A 17712-nucleotide genomic window follows, 5' to 3' on the forward strand; every position below is an offset into this window, starting at 1 on the left:
TATTGACATTTATATACTATAATTGTATTTTTTATATTTTTTTATGGTATTTATTTATTTTCAAGCATATAACTGACATATCTTGCCTATGCACAGACAGAATAGGGCGTTGGTGTGTGCTCTGGATTCGCTGTTGGAAAAATATTTTGAAAACAGCGAAGACCTCCTTGATACACACTCAATTATGTATTGCGCGGCTGTTGCGGCATGTCGTGTAGCTAATGTCAAATTCCCTGACAGTAACAGAGCTACACGACCAAAATCAGCGGTACCAGCTTGGCAGTGCAGGATTGAGCGTCGTATCGAGGGGGCCAGAGTACTCATCGGCAAACTATATTGCTTCAGGGAGGGTAATACCCGACCACGGGTGATGCGCTTTGTGAGACGTGCATTCATGGGGACTGGACTCAGTCCTCATGAATATATGCCGCGTATCGCGGAGCGCATCGACTTCCTGAAGCAAAAAGTCTGTGCATGGGCTAGCCGTATTCGAAGGTATAAACGACGGGTAGAACGTTACACCCAGAATCGTATGTTCCAGAGTGATCAAAGATGGGTATATAGAACTTGGGAGCGACCTGAGCAATACGTGATGGACGGGAGCCGGCCGGATTTTGGTGCCACAAACACGTTTTGGCGCAACCTCTGGTCGACGCCCGTATTTCACGAGGAGGGTGACTGGACACGTGATGTTGAACGGAAGTGTGAACAAATACCAGAAATGGAGGAGATCAATATTACCTCCTCCGACGTAGCCTGTGCAGTTCGTCCGATGCAAAACTGGAAATCACCAGGACCGGATGGACTGCACAATTTCTGGTTAAAGTGGCTGCAAAGTTCACACCCCTGTTTAGCATCACAGTTTCAGTCATCCTTAGAAGCCGGGTCGCTCCCACAGTTTCTAACAACAGGAGTTACCCATCTGCTCCATAAATCAGGCAGTACCGCGGAACCCAAAAAATATTTTTTTATTATTATTGTGAATGTGAGTATCGTGTATGCGAGAAACATTATATATTCTTATAACATAAATACTGTCTGGCGGGTTTGAGTATTTTTGAATGGCCTACGCAAATGTTCTGCAGATCTGGTATCGTCGTGTGACAGGTCGTTGAGCTCCCTAAGATATGGTTTGAGATACACGACGACTGATGCATGCGTGCCGTCTGTTGGGACTAGTCAGCTCCAGCCTGATGTGGCTCTTTCCTCAAAAGGCCATTCGAGACCGCGTACATGGTGACACTCACACATGATATTACTTGATTTATAACATGTTTGGACTTTAAAAGAGACTATGACCCTTGAGTTTGTTTCGGCGTTTCTTCTCAGGGATCAGTCAGTTAGGAAATGCCGACCTCAGCGTTCTTAAAATGACGTGTAAAAGTGATGTAATGTCCAACTTGCAAAATAAACGATTTCATTTCATTTCATATCATAATAAGGATTGAATTAATTACCAATTACTTCAATTGATTCATTTTATATTCACAATGACATTATTTGTAATTCAGGCATCATTTATCATTTACTAGCTGTTCCCCGCGGTTTCCCAGGGAACAACTTTCCGCACCCGGATAAAAACTAGATTTCAACCTTTTTCAAGCTATATACTATCTGTGAAACTAATTTTATTTATATCGGTTCAGCAGTTTTGCGGTGAAAGCGTGACATACAGACATTTACTTTTGCATTTTTAATATATGTAGAATTTTTATTTTATTAGATAGGAACAGTAAACAGCTGGAATATACGGTATACAGTACAGAAATATAAATATAAAAGTTTAGAACAATACTCTAGTAGCCCACAGCACTGTTCACAAATTACATGATAATAGACATGGGAACCCATCCATGCATTGACCATGGAAAGCATAGCTTAACCAAAAATACACAAATATAGCAGTTCCCCATTTAACCACGAGCCACCCTTTTAATCCTAAGACAGATTACTTTAACTGTAACTGTGTTGTATCTGTCGGCCACCAATTAAAGGTATCGTTAAACATTTGGTTTATCTGCAGTTACCATCTGTTAAATAGTCGGGTTAGATTTAACTGTGAAATGAATTTGTTGGTTTAAATCTTTAACGGTAATGGTTTGGGTGAAGTTTTGTAAGGGCCCTTTTATAGAAGTAATTTTAAGTGTTAAAAATATTTACAAATTAATGATTTAATCAGTACAAACAATAACAGCCTTATTACAAAAACTTAAATATCTGTTGAACACTTTCCAAAAAAAAAGTGTGGGTGCAAAACGGACCTTATTTAAACGAAAATCTATATTTTTTTAGACAAGTGTTCAACAGACGTTTAAAAGTGTTTGTGGTACGACTTTAATGGCCTTACTACAAAAACTTTAACCCCTGTTTTACATTGTCTAAAAAAAATTTGGCTGCAAAATGAACCGTATGTCAACGTCATAATTTGTCATTTTTTTAGACAAGTCTAAAACTGACGTTTAAAGTTTTTGTGGTAAGACGGTTAATGTCAGGCGCTTTTCAGCGCGTCCTAAAGGATATACATAAATATTTGCAGCAACCTGATAAAAAGTGTCTTAAGTATTAAGTTTATATATAATTTTTTGATTTAAAAAAAATCCCCAAAGCATCTATTTTTACACTGCTGGCTAATTTCACATACCTACCCTTTTTAATTGAATCATAATTTCTAACAATACAAAACACTATAAATAAAATAGAACAACTAAAGTAATTAGACCGGCCTTTTAACAGTTTCAGAGAAACTTTAAGCAAATAAGAGAAAACTCCATGTGACGGGAACAATAAAAATCGGATATAATTACAAAAGTCCGGAAAGTTTTACCGTAACAAGCTTCTGTTTTCTTTCTAAACGTCAGTTGGCTTGTTTTTAGTTATTTCCGTGTACAATTTATGCACATAAACTGGACTTAATTTGTTTCTCTTGAGACCTTGTAAGACGAGGTAAAATGGTACTCTAAAAGTATATTTACTTAAAGTATTTATAAACTCATTTATTGTTTACGGAAGTCGGAAAAGTTATTTTAACCGATGTGATAAAATAACATACACACGAGTTACTATTTTTAAAGAGTAATTAACATTATCAATATTGGTATAATGAATGTATCTACTTCAAAGTAAGTAAATACAGATTACTATGTGTAAAAGTTAACTTTAGCATAGGTATATCTTTGCTTACTTATATTAAAAAGCTGACGAATTTGTTTTAATTCCTATTTTCAGGAACTAATGCACTGATATGATTAATTATTTCTCAATCAATGTTAGATACACGGGTTAAAATATAAAAAACTAGCCGTTTTCCCGCGGTTTTACCCGCGTCCCGTGGTAACTACTGCCCGTACCGGGATAAAATATAGCCTATGTTACTCGTGGATAATGTAGCTTTCGAATGGTGAAAGAATTTTTAAAAAAGTTTTTGAGCCTATTCATTACAACCAACAAAACAAACAAAGTTTTCCTATTTTTAATATTAGTAAAGATAACTATCTTCCTAACTGCCTTAAACTTACAGCCAGAAAACTAAGAAACGAACTACCGAAGAGACATTAAACCACTAATTCAAGATTAACCTGCGATCCTTTCACCCTTAGTTAAACTTATCGATTTTTACTTAACTACCTATTACGTAATCTTACTAACTAAGAGAACTGATAGACCCGGGAACCGAACTCTGGACCCTACGGAAGTGGTTGGTAATGAAGTTGGTACGAAGGTGGGTAGTTATTTAATTAATGGGCTAGGTATTTGGTACAATCATTTGTTTTCATTATTGTTACGATTTTGTATTGGTAAAGTTAAGTTATTTATGTTTAGGTATATAGTAGGTATTTAAAGAAGCTTAGGTATGTATTCAAACTCGTATTTAAGATTAATATATGATATTTATTTATTAAACATTACTATGTAAAAAACCCTTGCCAATATTATTATTAAACGTAAATCTATGTGTTAGGTACCTACGCTTTCAAAGTAAAAATGACTCAACTAAATGAGATGGCATTATATCCTGATGACGGTCCGGCTAAATTTTATCCATTATTATATTAGTTATCTCACGGAAGACGCTAACGAAACCACAGGCTCAAACTTGTATGTAGGTACATATTGAGTTAGAAATCTCATATACGAAAAATATATTATCTAATCATTATATTTGTAATCTAAAAAACATTCCCACATCATAATTCCCATTCACAGAGATATAAAAGTAAACAACAACAATAAAACAAAACAACATCTAAAATTAAAACAAAAGTTTTACCCTTCGCTCGATAGATGGCGTTGTACCACCCCGCTGAATCGCGCTATGGTTTCGTTACCGCGTATTCTATACGTCAGACAGCGCACGCCATTTTCTTCGTGCCTCAATCTATTGAGTAAGGAAATTATTGGGCCTTGGTAACTCTTGGCAATGTCCTATTAGGGCGAACGTATTTTTGTAAGGTATAGGTCGTCCTGTGGACTGTTCGCCTACTTTGCGAGCGGTTCCGGTGAAGCGATCTGGCCTTGTAAATATTAAAAAAAAAAAACGAATATTTATAATAGGCATGATGACAGTAATCAAAAATCATTAAAATAATATATTTATTAAATTAAACTTGAAGCTTGGAATATAAAACGCGCATTGTTTTCTTTGTTAATAATGTGATTAATATGTATTTTTATAAAATAAAATTACGAAATAAGGCAATCCGCCATGATATCTTGAACACCAATCAGAGCTCGTGACGTCATTTCTCAAAACAACTCGCGCGAAAGCGCGAACGTCACATTTCGTTATTGTGAACTTCCACTGCGATCTTTGTTTTTAATTAATTAATTGTTTATAACACGAGTTATGGAGCCCGGATTTATCAAGGCAAACAGCGCTAATTTGCCTAGAATTGATATCATAATGCTGGGAAAGTTTTTGGCATCAAATAAAGATTTTTGTTCAGCTGAATTTAGAAATGTTAAAACTTCCATGTAAGTATACTAGTTTAATTAAAAAACAATGAGAGATGAAACCTAACCTCGAAATAGTTATTTACATTATAAACTATGCTAGAATCTAGAGAACTATGTAATAACTTACATCAAAGTGATCTTCACAAAAAAAAAGATGTACCCTGGGCAATATTGCTTTTGAATCTCGCCTTGCAAGTTTAAGCCACTTGTTTCGTATTTTTTTATTGTGAGGAACGTACACAAATAACTTATCAGGAGTTGTTTTGGATGTGTTCTTACACTGGGGGACCCCACAACACCTATGCACTTTCGAATTCATATTTAATAACACAAAAAACTTAATTATTGCACGAGCGTTGTTTACTTGCGTCTTGTAATTTCAGTCGTGACGTCACAAGTGACGACATGACACTGACAAGCGTTTTCGCGCCGGATTCAAAGTGGACAGAGAAAAATGCAATTATTTGATAAAAAAACTTCGCATTTTCTTAAAATTAATAATTTTTCATATAAAATAGACGTATACCTACATCATACAAAGGAATTTAAAAATTTGTCATCATGCCTATTATCCTGAAAAACAATCTATAATTCTAGTCAATAATGTAACAAGAAAGCAATATTTTTCATTATAATATAGTCATGGAGTTTAGTGTTAAGTTTTATTTGGGGGCGATACTAGCGCCGCGCGGATTTTTATGGAACTAACGTTCTTAACTTCAATTTGTTTATGAATATTTTTTCATAGACAGAATCTTAACTGGCGGTGGTTTATAAGTATTTTATTGTTTTGTAAATGAGTATACGTGGGTGTAGCAAATGGTTTTCATAAAACATTTCAGTATCTCTAACCGAAAACTATAATTTCTGCACTACGTGCCGTTTATTGAATTAGACTAATGGAATAGCACTACATACCCTAACTAACGACACTACAAACCCATATTACACAGGTGTGTGTATGTATTAAAAATATCATATATGTGATATTAGGCTAAAATAGCAATTTAATCAACCCTAGGATTTAGCTACTGATCCTTTCGGAGATTCAATACCTTTTTTATTTTTACTCACATAAGTACAATCCTTATTATAATTCTGTACCGATCACCTACATAACAAACACGATTGTCAATGCAAAATACTTCTAACTAGTTCAAAGCCATCTTAAGACAATCCGTTAGGGCATAACCATCGCCTTATTAACTAGACAATGGTATTCCGTTATAGACTAGCCTATACTTAGTGCTTACAATTCTGTACTCGACTTGTTAGGTGTCCTTATAGATGGAGAGCCTGTGACAGGCAAAACTTCTATATATCATCATCATCCTCCGAGCCTTTTTCCCAACTATGTTGGGTTCGGCTTCCAGTCTAACCGGCTGTTGCTGAGTATCAGTGCTTTACAACGAGACGTCCTTAAATAACAACTGTAAATGGTAAAGTATTTTTTCTTTTTAGAGAAATTGTTATTTAAAATAGATAGTGTGAAGGAACAGTTCGCGCAAATTAATTTTGCGTTCCTGTAATTAGAAAGACTTCTTGCGAATTTGTGCGTACAGACCTTGTCGAGAAGTTTTGCTTGTTCGAAGGAAGCTACCTTCGGACAAGCAAAACTTCAACCTATTGGCTCAACAATAATCGAAAAAAATACTAACAAAACACTACTCAGATGCGTGAGGCGTCCAGTGATAAAGAACTACTGTACTGTAGGTACCTATCCTAAATCTACTTGATAATTGATAATGCCGTGTGCATAGCGAAATAAACTCTAATAAAATACCTCTAAAATTTAAGCTCAATTACCATCGACTTTTCGCGAAGAAGAAGTGTTCAAGCTACTTACACAAAGTTACAACCTATATAAAATAACGAAGATCTGACCGTCTCTGGCTCTTGGTCTACAATGTGAGCTGGGTGAAACGTGTAGGCGTGTTCGTGAATTATAAGTGTGAGCCTAAGGTTAGGTTTTATTACAGTCTGGCGCCTGTAGGGTTCTTTATTTTGATTTGTGCTGGGAATTTCGACGTGGGCAGGTGAAAGTTGGGAATGTAGGATCAAGAATAAGTTGTCTAGCCTAGTACTATTAAGTTAGGTTGCGTAGTTTACTTTATTGAAACTTAGAAATCCTTTCTTAATATGAAAATCCTTACTAGGTACGTATGTGAAAGTAATTCTGTCAGTCGTGCTTTAATGCCAGAACCACTGAACTGATTAAGATGAACTTCGGTACACAAATACTATAGAACCTGAGGAAGGACACTTTTTAAATAGATGACTTTAGTAATTCTTTCAGGACCTGGGGAAATAGGTTGTGTTTAATATATACTTCAATAGAACTACATTGGACATTGGATAGGACAGTGAAAATAAGATGTGAAAATAAGACATAAACATTCATTTGTTTTTTTTATTTTAAAAGTATACATAGGATTAACATTCTAAAAACACCATTTACCACGTTATTTGAAAGAGATTAAATGGTGTGAATGTTACGTGCATTCCGTAATTTAAATATTATGACGAACGCGGACGCTTTGAAGATGTAATTTGTACAAAACTCAACAGCTACTCAATTAAATTCGCTCTCTTTGTATTATGGGGCTTTTAGCACAGCGATTGGGATAATTATATCGGATTATACTACCCTTTTACTAAATATGTAGTCGCGATTATAGTTGGCAAATGGATTCAAAATAAAATCAGAGTAGCTTCCGCCAGCATCCCGTAGAAACTACTATCCCGCAAGCATATAGCATTCCTCGATAAAAGAGTTATCTAATACTGAAATATTCTTTCAAATAGTTCCAGTACATACAAGCAAACGTCTCTGCTTTATAATATTAGTATACTTAAGCCCAATTAGTTTAATTAGACTCAAGAGGTCAGATAGGGCAGTCGCTCCTTGTAAAACACTGATACTCAGCTGCATCCGGTTAGACTGGAAGCCGACCCCAACATAGTTGGGAAAAGGCTCCGAAGATGATGAAGCCTAATTAGTTAAAGATGGTTCTCACCCGATTCCTGTAATTTCTGAAAATTGAGAAGACCACTAAATATTATTAAAGTATGTCTTTTGACAGATTTAATCTATAGCCATGTATTGGTTCAAACATTTACACCGAAAACCTCACACAAAGAAACAAATTCAATTTTAACAGACGTGCAAAGAAAAACGTAACTTCAAATACCTACGAGAGTATTTTATCACGAAAAAAGATTCTAAAACCAAATCGCCGGTTTCCCAGCTCTAATGGAAAGGTTGCGGGCCGCAGCCGCAGTTAATTAGCGGGCCGCACTGTCCGAGCGTTGGGCTGCCCTGCAATGTGTACCGTAATGATGACTGTACTTACTAAGGTACAGTTTTTTTGCTGACCTATTTTTTAAGGGGCTCAAGTATTTAGGTAGGAACTCGAAGTCTGTAGGTAATTTTTCTTTCAATATTATTTTTAACACGCTTATATTTTATAGCTTCACTTGTAACTATGTATGTAAGAAAATCTTGGAATCTTAATTGGACCCACTTCCCGGTCTTCGATTAGAATGAAATTTTGCACACGCTCTGAGTTCTGATGACAATGCATGACTAGCGTGTTTTTTAGTTTTTGAACTACTATTATATATTTTCCTGTAAGTATACCTAGTGATTTTCAAATACAAAGTCATATTAACGTGCAAGAAATATTAGGTACTAGCTGGTGCCCGCGACTTCGTCTGCGCAGGTTTAGTATTTCGAACAATATGTTTACAAATTGTAGCCTATGTGTTATCCTGATGTATAAGCTATATTATTGTAAAGTTTCATTAAAATCCATTCAGTAGTTTTTGCGTGAAAGAGTAACAAACATCCATACATCCATACATACAAACTTTCGCGTTTATAATATTAGTAGGATGCTTTACCAGGTACACGTGCCTAAAACTAAAATGCCACTCAATATGTCTATATCATAAAATGTATGTGACAGATGTAGGCCTTTTGAATAGATAATTACTTAACTTATAACGTGTCTAAAGCTTGTATATTTCGAAAATCTTAGCACCTTTTCACAGTCCATTTTTCTTTCAGCTAAAAGATCACAAAAATCTTTGGTTAATAGCAAAATTAAACCTAAAAATAAAATTTAGATTAATATCCTTTCTCATAAAGGTTGTTTTTAAAATCTCAGCATATAACGACATATTAGTTCATAAAAGGAATTTCGAAAAATTTACTGCAAAACGTAAAAATTTACGATACTAATCTATTCTGTTTTGTTGATGTTCATGTAGAACATTTTGTAATAAAGAAAAGACTTTTCAATTTACCCTGATTTTAGTATCGCGGCGTATTATGTGGGGACCGGGAAGTAGCTATAAGCTTTTTTATTTTGTCGTGAAAAAAGATTCTTAACATGTGTTGGATATGTTGAAATTGTCTCTTCTATACTATCTATACCTCTAACTAACAACTCCTACTTGTAACTGCCTCGTTGGTCTAGTTGTCGCAAGTGTGGCTGCTGAGTACGAGGTCTCGGGTTCGATTCCCGAGTCGGGCCGATATCGCTTTCTGGGTTTTAGAAGACTTTCACAAAGCAGCCCGAAGCCTGGAAGTTGGTGATTGATTCACCCGTGCATCGGAGAGCACGTAAATGTCGGTCCTGCGCCTGATCTCTTTCCGGTCGTGTCGGATTCCCGTCCCATCGGGCTATGAGAGTGAAGGAATAGGGAGTGCACCTGTGTCTGCGCAAATGCTTGTGCACTATAATATGTCCTGCGCAGTTGGCTGATCTCCTTACATGAGAACAGCCGCCGTAGCCGATAATCGGCTAGGAGGACATCATCATCATCATCATACCTCTATGTCTACATTATTTTTTTTTGTTTATATTGGTTACTTCGAAACTACTGAACCGATTTCAAAAATTAAAAATTCGCACTATTGGAAAGACTCATGTGCCGTGGAAACTTCTCGTATTGGGATAAAATAAAATAAAACCTAATATGTTACACGGGGACGGTGTAGCTTTCCAATAGTGAGAATTTTTATCAGTTTTATAAAAAGTTTTTTTTTTTTTAAAAAAGGGATAGCGGTTTCCCAGAATTCTCCATAAAAATATACAAGCTGTTGATTTGCATCCGTGCCATATTCAAGGAGGTAATTATGCTAATGATTCTCGACCCAAATCAATAAAAAAATTGGTACGTAATTTTTTTTCTTTATTTTTTTTTCGGAATTCCGTAAATGTCATCTAGCCTTATTTAAACTTGGCGCGTATGTTACTGGCGTTAAAACCGTGCTGCACCCTCACACAAACACAAACACAAAGCATACTCAACGATCACTCATAAATTTCATTCATAAAATTGGATTACTTCGGAAATACCACGACATTACAATGACAAAAAAAGCAGTGCATATTAGTTATTTCCCATCTACTGTAATTCCAATCGATTATTTACGTATTGTATGTCCTCCTCCTGAAGTATGGCACAAATGCAAATCAACACCTTGTATATAAATACATTTTTGAAATTGTGTAAGACATCAATTTTGTGTAAGACCCTAAATACTTTTTCCATACATGACGTATTCTACAAAGGCTGGAGATATAATTCTCTTAAAGTAACAACAGTTTACTTTAGAACTCACAAATGGAGTCGGTTCAAAATATGAGGTTTATAATATAAGTTAACTTGTTCGACAAAGGACCAATTATAAGTTGTCTCGCTTCAATGTGGTGACGTAGTATAGAGCAAACAGTAGGACAATTTTGTTTAATTCTTCTCGTCAGCGAAGATCAACACATAGACACATCAAAATCTACTAACGACAGATTCCAGCAACCTATATATTTGTGGATTTTCCATCCAGAGATAAAAGTTTGATATACCTACTTATGCTGCTAAATGGTAAAATTCTACCTCTAATAAGTAAGCTTTGTAAAAAAACCTTCACGTCTCATTCTATGCGCTTGCTAGCTCTAGCCAGCAATATTAGCTACGATGCGTGGGAACTACTCAGCGCACTCGGATAAAATAATAGATAGGCTATCGAACACTGAAATAATTTTAGAAATTGGTCCTACAGTTCCCAGCAATAGTGCGTTCAAGCAAACAATATATTAGACTAGGTGCAACGCTACAAGTTCACGCTATGCAAAAGATGTTAGTTCAACCTGCTTTATCATACCAAGGGTTATACCATATAGAGTCAACTTCAGGTCAGTGGTAATAGTTTTATAGGAAAATCGTACTTATTACTATAGAGTGAAGGTGCATGACAGTTACCACGAATGTGCAGTATACTGTACTTATGGTGTATCTAGAGGTACAATAATACTTTGACTTACTGTATAAACTACACTGTGACACCCACAACTATGTAAATGTATTCGAAGGAGAACCTTTGATGCGTAATATCAATAACTTTAAAATATTCGTCTTTTGATCCTCCTTCGTAAGTTTCAACTAACTTTTACTGGGACGATTGTCAATTATAACATTCAAAATAGATTTGTCTAGCTTCTGTCTTGTAGAAATTGGAACATTTACCGACTGAACTTTTGATTAAACATGCATATTTAGTACCATGTTCGTAGTATTAAATAATACTAATTACATACTAAATTATACATGGCTATGGTTACCCATGAAATTATAGTTATCCTTATTCTTTATAGTTTAGGTACATCAAGCTAGAATTTTCATAAGCGTCTCGTCGAAATTTTATGTGAGTACGTCAGATAAAATATAGCCTATATCACCCGGTGATAGTGTATTTTCCTAACAGTGTTTTTTTTTCAAATCTGTTAAAAAATTACCTAGCCTTTAGGGTACTTACAAACAAACAGTGTTTTCTTCTTAATATATTAGTGTAGATAGTAGATATGTAGAGAGAATATAGATAGATATGCAGCAAGCTATATTCCTATAGAAACACCATTCTCATTGAAAATGCGAGCTGCACCTACAACACCAGTAGACCAATAGGAAGTTTTCATTCAGCACACGTTTGTAACTATGTCGCACTAATTGTTTGCTGTTTAATAAATTAGTTGTCAGCTCCAGTTAATTTGGAGTCTGACGGTAGGGCGGCAATTTATCTGTCTTTGTCACGTAGTGCTAGCTTGATGAATAATTTCAGTTCGTTACCTGAGTATGAAGGACCTCCTCTTTTTTGCTAAGTCGGTTAAAGATGGTGAAATGGGTGATGAGGTACCTAGGTATTTCCGTTGGAGGTAAGGCTGGCCTTCTTAGCACTTTGGCATAATTAAAGCTTACAAATTTTCTCAGCAATAAAACGAATCTTTTCACAAAATTGACAGACCTGCAGACACCGACTTCCAGTATTAGTTTTATTTCTTCTTTTTCTGTCTCTCTTGTGAAGTCTTTAATTTTATTATTTCAACCTGTAGGTAACTTAACTAATTTCACTATTTTTCAAGGATCGTAGCGTCATGAAATTGCTAGCTGTGTGTAATTCTGATGACAATACAATAAAAGGGTACTGTCGAAACGATCTGGTGATGGTGCTGGAAGATATGAACTGGAACTTCATAATCGAACATCGTATCATAGCCATGTTAGGACTTATTAGTAAAGTCACAGATTACCTTATTACTTCGGTACAGTCTTGTAAGTGTTTTCTTTAAGTGCACTTATAAAATGCTGTTTTTCTAGGGGTTTCTTAACTATTAATTTATTTGTAAAAAGTTTTTGTAATAGCACTGTTTCACTAACTTGTAAGGACTTGCACATATTTTTTTCATTACGCAATAAGCACGATAGTCTACTATAAACATTATCTAACATTCCTTCCGCATACTATTTCTATCACGGAAGGGTAAAATAAAAAGTATTTTTACTTGAAGCAAGATGCGTTTAAATTAAATTCGGTTAGTGTAAATGATCTGCTTGTTTAATGCACCGATGTGGAGGGTATTTTTAGATTTTATGTTTTTTGTGGGCATAGATTAAGTTTGGTAAGTATAGAGAAGACAGTTCTAACAGTGAGGTACTTATTTTGTGAAACTCTGTTGAAATTTATTGCAGTAGACTATTATGGCCTTACTACAAAAACTTTAACCCCTGTTTTACACTTGTCTAATAAAATTTTGGCTGCAAAATGAACCGTATGTCAACGTCATAATTTGACATTTTTTTAGACAAGGCATAAACTGACGTTTAAAAGTTTTTGTGGTAAGACGGTTACTATTTAATAATGCCTTTAAGTAATGACAAAGTCAAATCATAAATCATTTATTTAATTTCGGCCTTTACAAACACTTATGAACGTGTGTGTACATAAGTTTGATTCTAGTTGCTCTACACTTAATGCCTTAACGTGTCAATAGGCATAAAATAAATGTAAACATACAGACATTAACATCAGTATTGACATCCTTTCATTCAAATCTTCAGTCAAAAAACCAAGTGTCGCGTCTACAAAATAATCTATGTAAAAAATTAGATTACACGGCACTCAAAGTTCAGAGAGGAGCAATAAACGCAGAAGCGATTCTTTGATCGTCGGCACGCGGTCGCGGCGTTTCATTCGAATTCGACATAATATCATAGTTCATAGTGGTGTACTTTGATGTTCTCACACAAGAACACTTTGATTGACTTTGTGCTTCCTCGTGTATATAAGTACAAACCTTTTTATTTCTTTTTCGAAGAAATTTGGGTTTTCTGGTTTTTGAGTCTATTTTTGTTTGTAAGGGTTAGTTATTTTATTGAAGAGACTAACTTTTGCCAGCGGTTTCGCTCGTGTCGTGTAGATAGAAAGTTGCCTTTCATAAAATAAACGGGGCTATCGAATACTGAAATATTTTTGTCATCGGACCGTAGCTATTAGATTAGCGCGTTCAAGCAAATAAACTCTTCAGTTTTATATTATTCGTTTAGATAAGGCACGAGTATTTTCACTTAAGCCAGACTTTATGACAAACATTTACAGAATTGTCTACAACTATTATACGTAAGATATAAGTAACTACTTGGTTTTTAGGGCCTGAAAAGCTCAGATATGAATTAAGCCAAAATCTAACAATCCACAATTTTATGTAATGCTTTGTAAAATACTAAATTTAACTATATTTTAGTTTAAACTCAAAAATATCAGTGTACAGTCAGAATATAATCCCTTATACTGTTCTATATTTTAATGGCGTATTCCATATTTTATTACCTTTAATGGCGAGCATAAGAAATAACAACACTATGTATTCATATTCTTATTATTATGTACCTATATGTATATTTTTTGAGAAACTTTTTCTTTTATTCTTAAAACGTCATTAATATTCTTCCAACCCTTGTTTCTTGAGGCCTTAGTCGTCTTTACGAGCGACTATAATTTATTTCCAAAATGACACGAAGTAAACAATATAAAAATAACCAACAGTACATAAACGAGGCGTCAGTTACTCGCGAAGCATTTGAAAGGTCCATTTGCATTGACAAATTTTTCAACGTCCACCAACCAACCCTTGAATTAATGATTTTGCGTTACAACCCCTGCCGAATAATTGAGCAGAAAATATACATTTTTCCCCGCTTTTTTGTTGGTCAGTTTGTCAGCGATTAGCGGGTTGGTTCATAAGCGGTTTTGATTCTGATGAAGTGTCAATATAATTGTAAGTTACTCGAAGTCCTACGCCGCGTTTGTACGTCTGTCAATCTTTTTGCGATGAACTCAAAAATTAATGCATGTATTTTCTTGCGGTTTTTTGAATTCATCGCCAACAGACAGATAAAAGCGTAGGTAGGTAGATAAATGTGTAGGTAGGTGTAGATTATAATTTTGTTGACATTTCATCGCAAAAAATCGCTAACAGTAAGCCCTCGTCCTTATATCAGTAACAAATGGATGATGGAATTAACGCTAACAAAAATTTATTTTTATCGTTTTAATATTAAAAGGAATTTTCTTTGCAATAACTTCCTGCAACCAAGCTTTACAATAATAATTATAATTCTGGTTTCTGGGTCAACAATTGAATATTAATTTGTAAGTACTTAACGGAGATTATTTTACAAGTACAATTATTATAATTTATTTTACCGGGAATTAATAAAAGATGTATCAAAATAAAAACAAAAGAGGAGTCTTTTGTTTTTATTTTGATACAGTACTTTTATGGGTTTATTGTAATTGAATAGATTACTGGTTAATTTGTTAAAATTGTCTTCTATGTCAAAACAGTACCTACATAAAATCTTTTCTATAGACGGTATGCTAGCCGACCAGAAATCTGCCCTTTTCAGATCTTTTTAACCGACTTCCCAAAAAGAAGGAGGTTCACAATTCGTCGGGATCTTTTTTTTGCAAAATATTATCAAATTCAGTATCTCTCAATTTTCATTTTAAACTGCACATTTTAAAAATATACACAGCCTTACTTATTAAACGTGAATTAAATAATAAGTAATACTTAAGGTCTGTTTAAGAAAATTCTTACTTATAAACGTTGTTCAAGCATGTCTTAACTAACATTTAATAATTTAAATAATGATTAGTTAAAATGATGCTTAGAAGGTGATTAGAGATTTTTATAAGTAAGGCTGTAAGAATACTAAAATACTACAAGTTAATCAATACTTGGCATACTTTCCTAAATCTAAGCCCAATACTGTAAATTAGCATTTACAATCTGGCAGAGTGGCAGCCTGGCAACCTGGCAAGTCGTGTCTGAAAACAATAAGCCTTGCAGGTGTTCCGTTAATTTAGCACGAGGACTGGCATGATGCCAGGCATGGCACAGTCTACTTCATTAATTCTAGCTGGATTTAAACATGGTTGTTCTATTAGGGGTGTTTAGGTATGGTCATCATGTTAGTATAATTACCTATCCGTCAAGGAAAAAGAAGGCTATTGGTATTATCCCTACTAATATTATAAATGCGAAAGTAACTCTGTCTGTCTGTTTGTCCTGAACCTGAACTACTGAACTGATTTTATTAAAATTTGGTACAGAGATAGAGTTGAGAAAGATCATAGGAGGATAGTTTTTATCCCGGACTTTTGAAGAATTCTCTTGGAAACGCGATATAACCGAACTCTAAGTGGGTATAATTATTCAGTATCCTTCAAGGAAAAAGTAGGCTATTGGCTAAATAAATTGCCATAATCGAACTGATATAAGTATATAGATGTTTTATTTCAAGAATGCGGATGCCTCTACTATACGCTTCCATGCTCACACAGGCAAAGAAGCTCACCCACTCCAAAACTGAATAAATTGGCAACATTTCTTGTACCTACAAATGGTCTTATTTACTACAGAGATACAGGTGTATTAAAACTACTAAATAACGACCCTCCTCAGCTCGCACAATAAATAAAGTGTTTATTAAAAATCACTCTATTGAAAATTCTAGGTTTTAAATTCCATGCCAGAGGATGTCATGCTGGCGGATTTGAGAAAAGTTGAAACTATCGCAATTTTTTTTTTAATACTTATTTTGTAATTAAAAGCTCACTCGAAATAAGTTTTGAGTTCGCGCGACGACGAATGAAACCGAAAATCTTTGTTTTGTACATGTTACAATCAGTATATGGGAAGTTATCGAGAATTAGCAAAGACTAATTACCCCCATCATAATAGTTTTATGATCCCCACAGTACAGACAAATGGTCATATAAACGGATTCTTAGTCAGCAGTGATAAATTGACGATTGATCGCCTTTCTACGTTTATATCTTGTTTAGGGGTTACAGGAAATGCTGACACGAAACGTTTCTCGTCGTCCATCTTGGATTGTTTATACGGATAAGGAAAGGTCATGGATAAACTAAAGATAGATGGTTTGATAAAATTTGAGATAGGACCGACTATTGTAGATAAGAAGCAAAATTTTTGCATACCAACTTTGAGACATGTTCTCCAAATGGATGTTAAATCGACTGAAAAAGCAGTTCCTCATTTTTTCAATATAACTTCGGGACAAATATTTTATAGAAACGTCAAATATAACAAGTTTGCCCAAATTCCACTATATTTGATTCCATCTGAAGAGACGTATAAAAGATTTATTGGCGCCCAAATGGGACTTGGTTTTTTGTAGTTCTTATTACAACGCAGTAAGGCACATTTCGTTTTCAAAAACCGACTGAAGTCTGAAAATGGTTTAACGCGATCTATCAAATGTTGACTTGGATAAATCTGCGACACCGTGTGTTACTAATCTGTGTCCCACGTTGGGCGCCAGTAGCGTCGTGCCATTTTTTAGATGAGTTTTGCGAATTGACGCGTGGTTATGAATGTTGCTAGCTTATCAGAACTAAAGTGATTGTTAGAAAAGCCTTTTACGTTTTGTTTTAAATGCGTATTTGTATTTATGGTCTAGTTGTTAGAACAGTAGCCTCTCAAGTTAGTGTGCGGGTTCGATTTTAAGTCAGACAAATACTAATGTGACTTGGTCATGTGATAGATAGAGTAACTATTTCGTCATTTCTAGCTTCCGAATTATTCTTAGGGTGCGTCCCCATCTGGCGAATGCGCCGCGAATGCGCAGCACGCGAGCCGATCGCGAGCTGTCCGCGAGCTGCGCGCGTGCAGTCACTGCAATAGTTCGGTGCGCCTCTTTAGCGCAACTCACGCAAGGCTCGTATAGAGCGCGCGAGCGGCGCGCGATCTGCGCGCAATCAGTTCTCGCCCTTACAGTTCCGTATATTGGCTCAGTACTATCGAAGATGACAAACCTCGCGCGCCGCCTGCGCGCCGCTCGCGTGCGGCGCTTAGGTCGCGCGCGAGCTGCGCGCGGGCGGCGCAG

General features: G+C 35.3%; 1 non-coding gene across 1 annotated transcript; it reads left to right on the top strand.

The window, feature by feature from the left end:
• Positions 1 to 4365: 4365 nt before the first annotated feature.
• LOC124636105 lies at positions 4366 to 4513 on the top strand. The gene has a single exon (XR_006985100.1). It is a non-coding gene; the product is annotated as a U12 minor spliceosomal RNA (small nuclear RNA).
• Positions 4514 to 17712: the final 13199 nt, after the last annotated feature.

Source organism: Helicoverpa zea, chromosome 13, assembly GCF_022581195.2.
Source record: "Helicoverpa zea isolate HzStark_Cry1AcR chromosome 13, ilHelZeax1.1, whole genome shotgun sequence".
Lineage (NCBI taxonomy): Eukaryota > Metazoa > Arthropoda > Insecta > Lepidoptera > Noctuidae > Helicoverpa > Helicoverpa zea.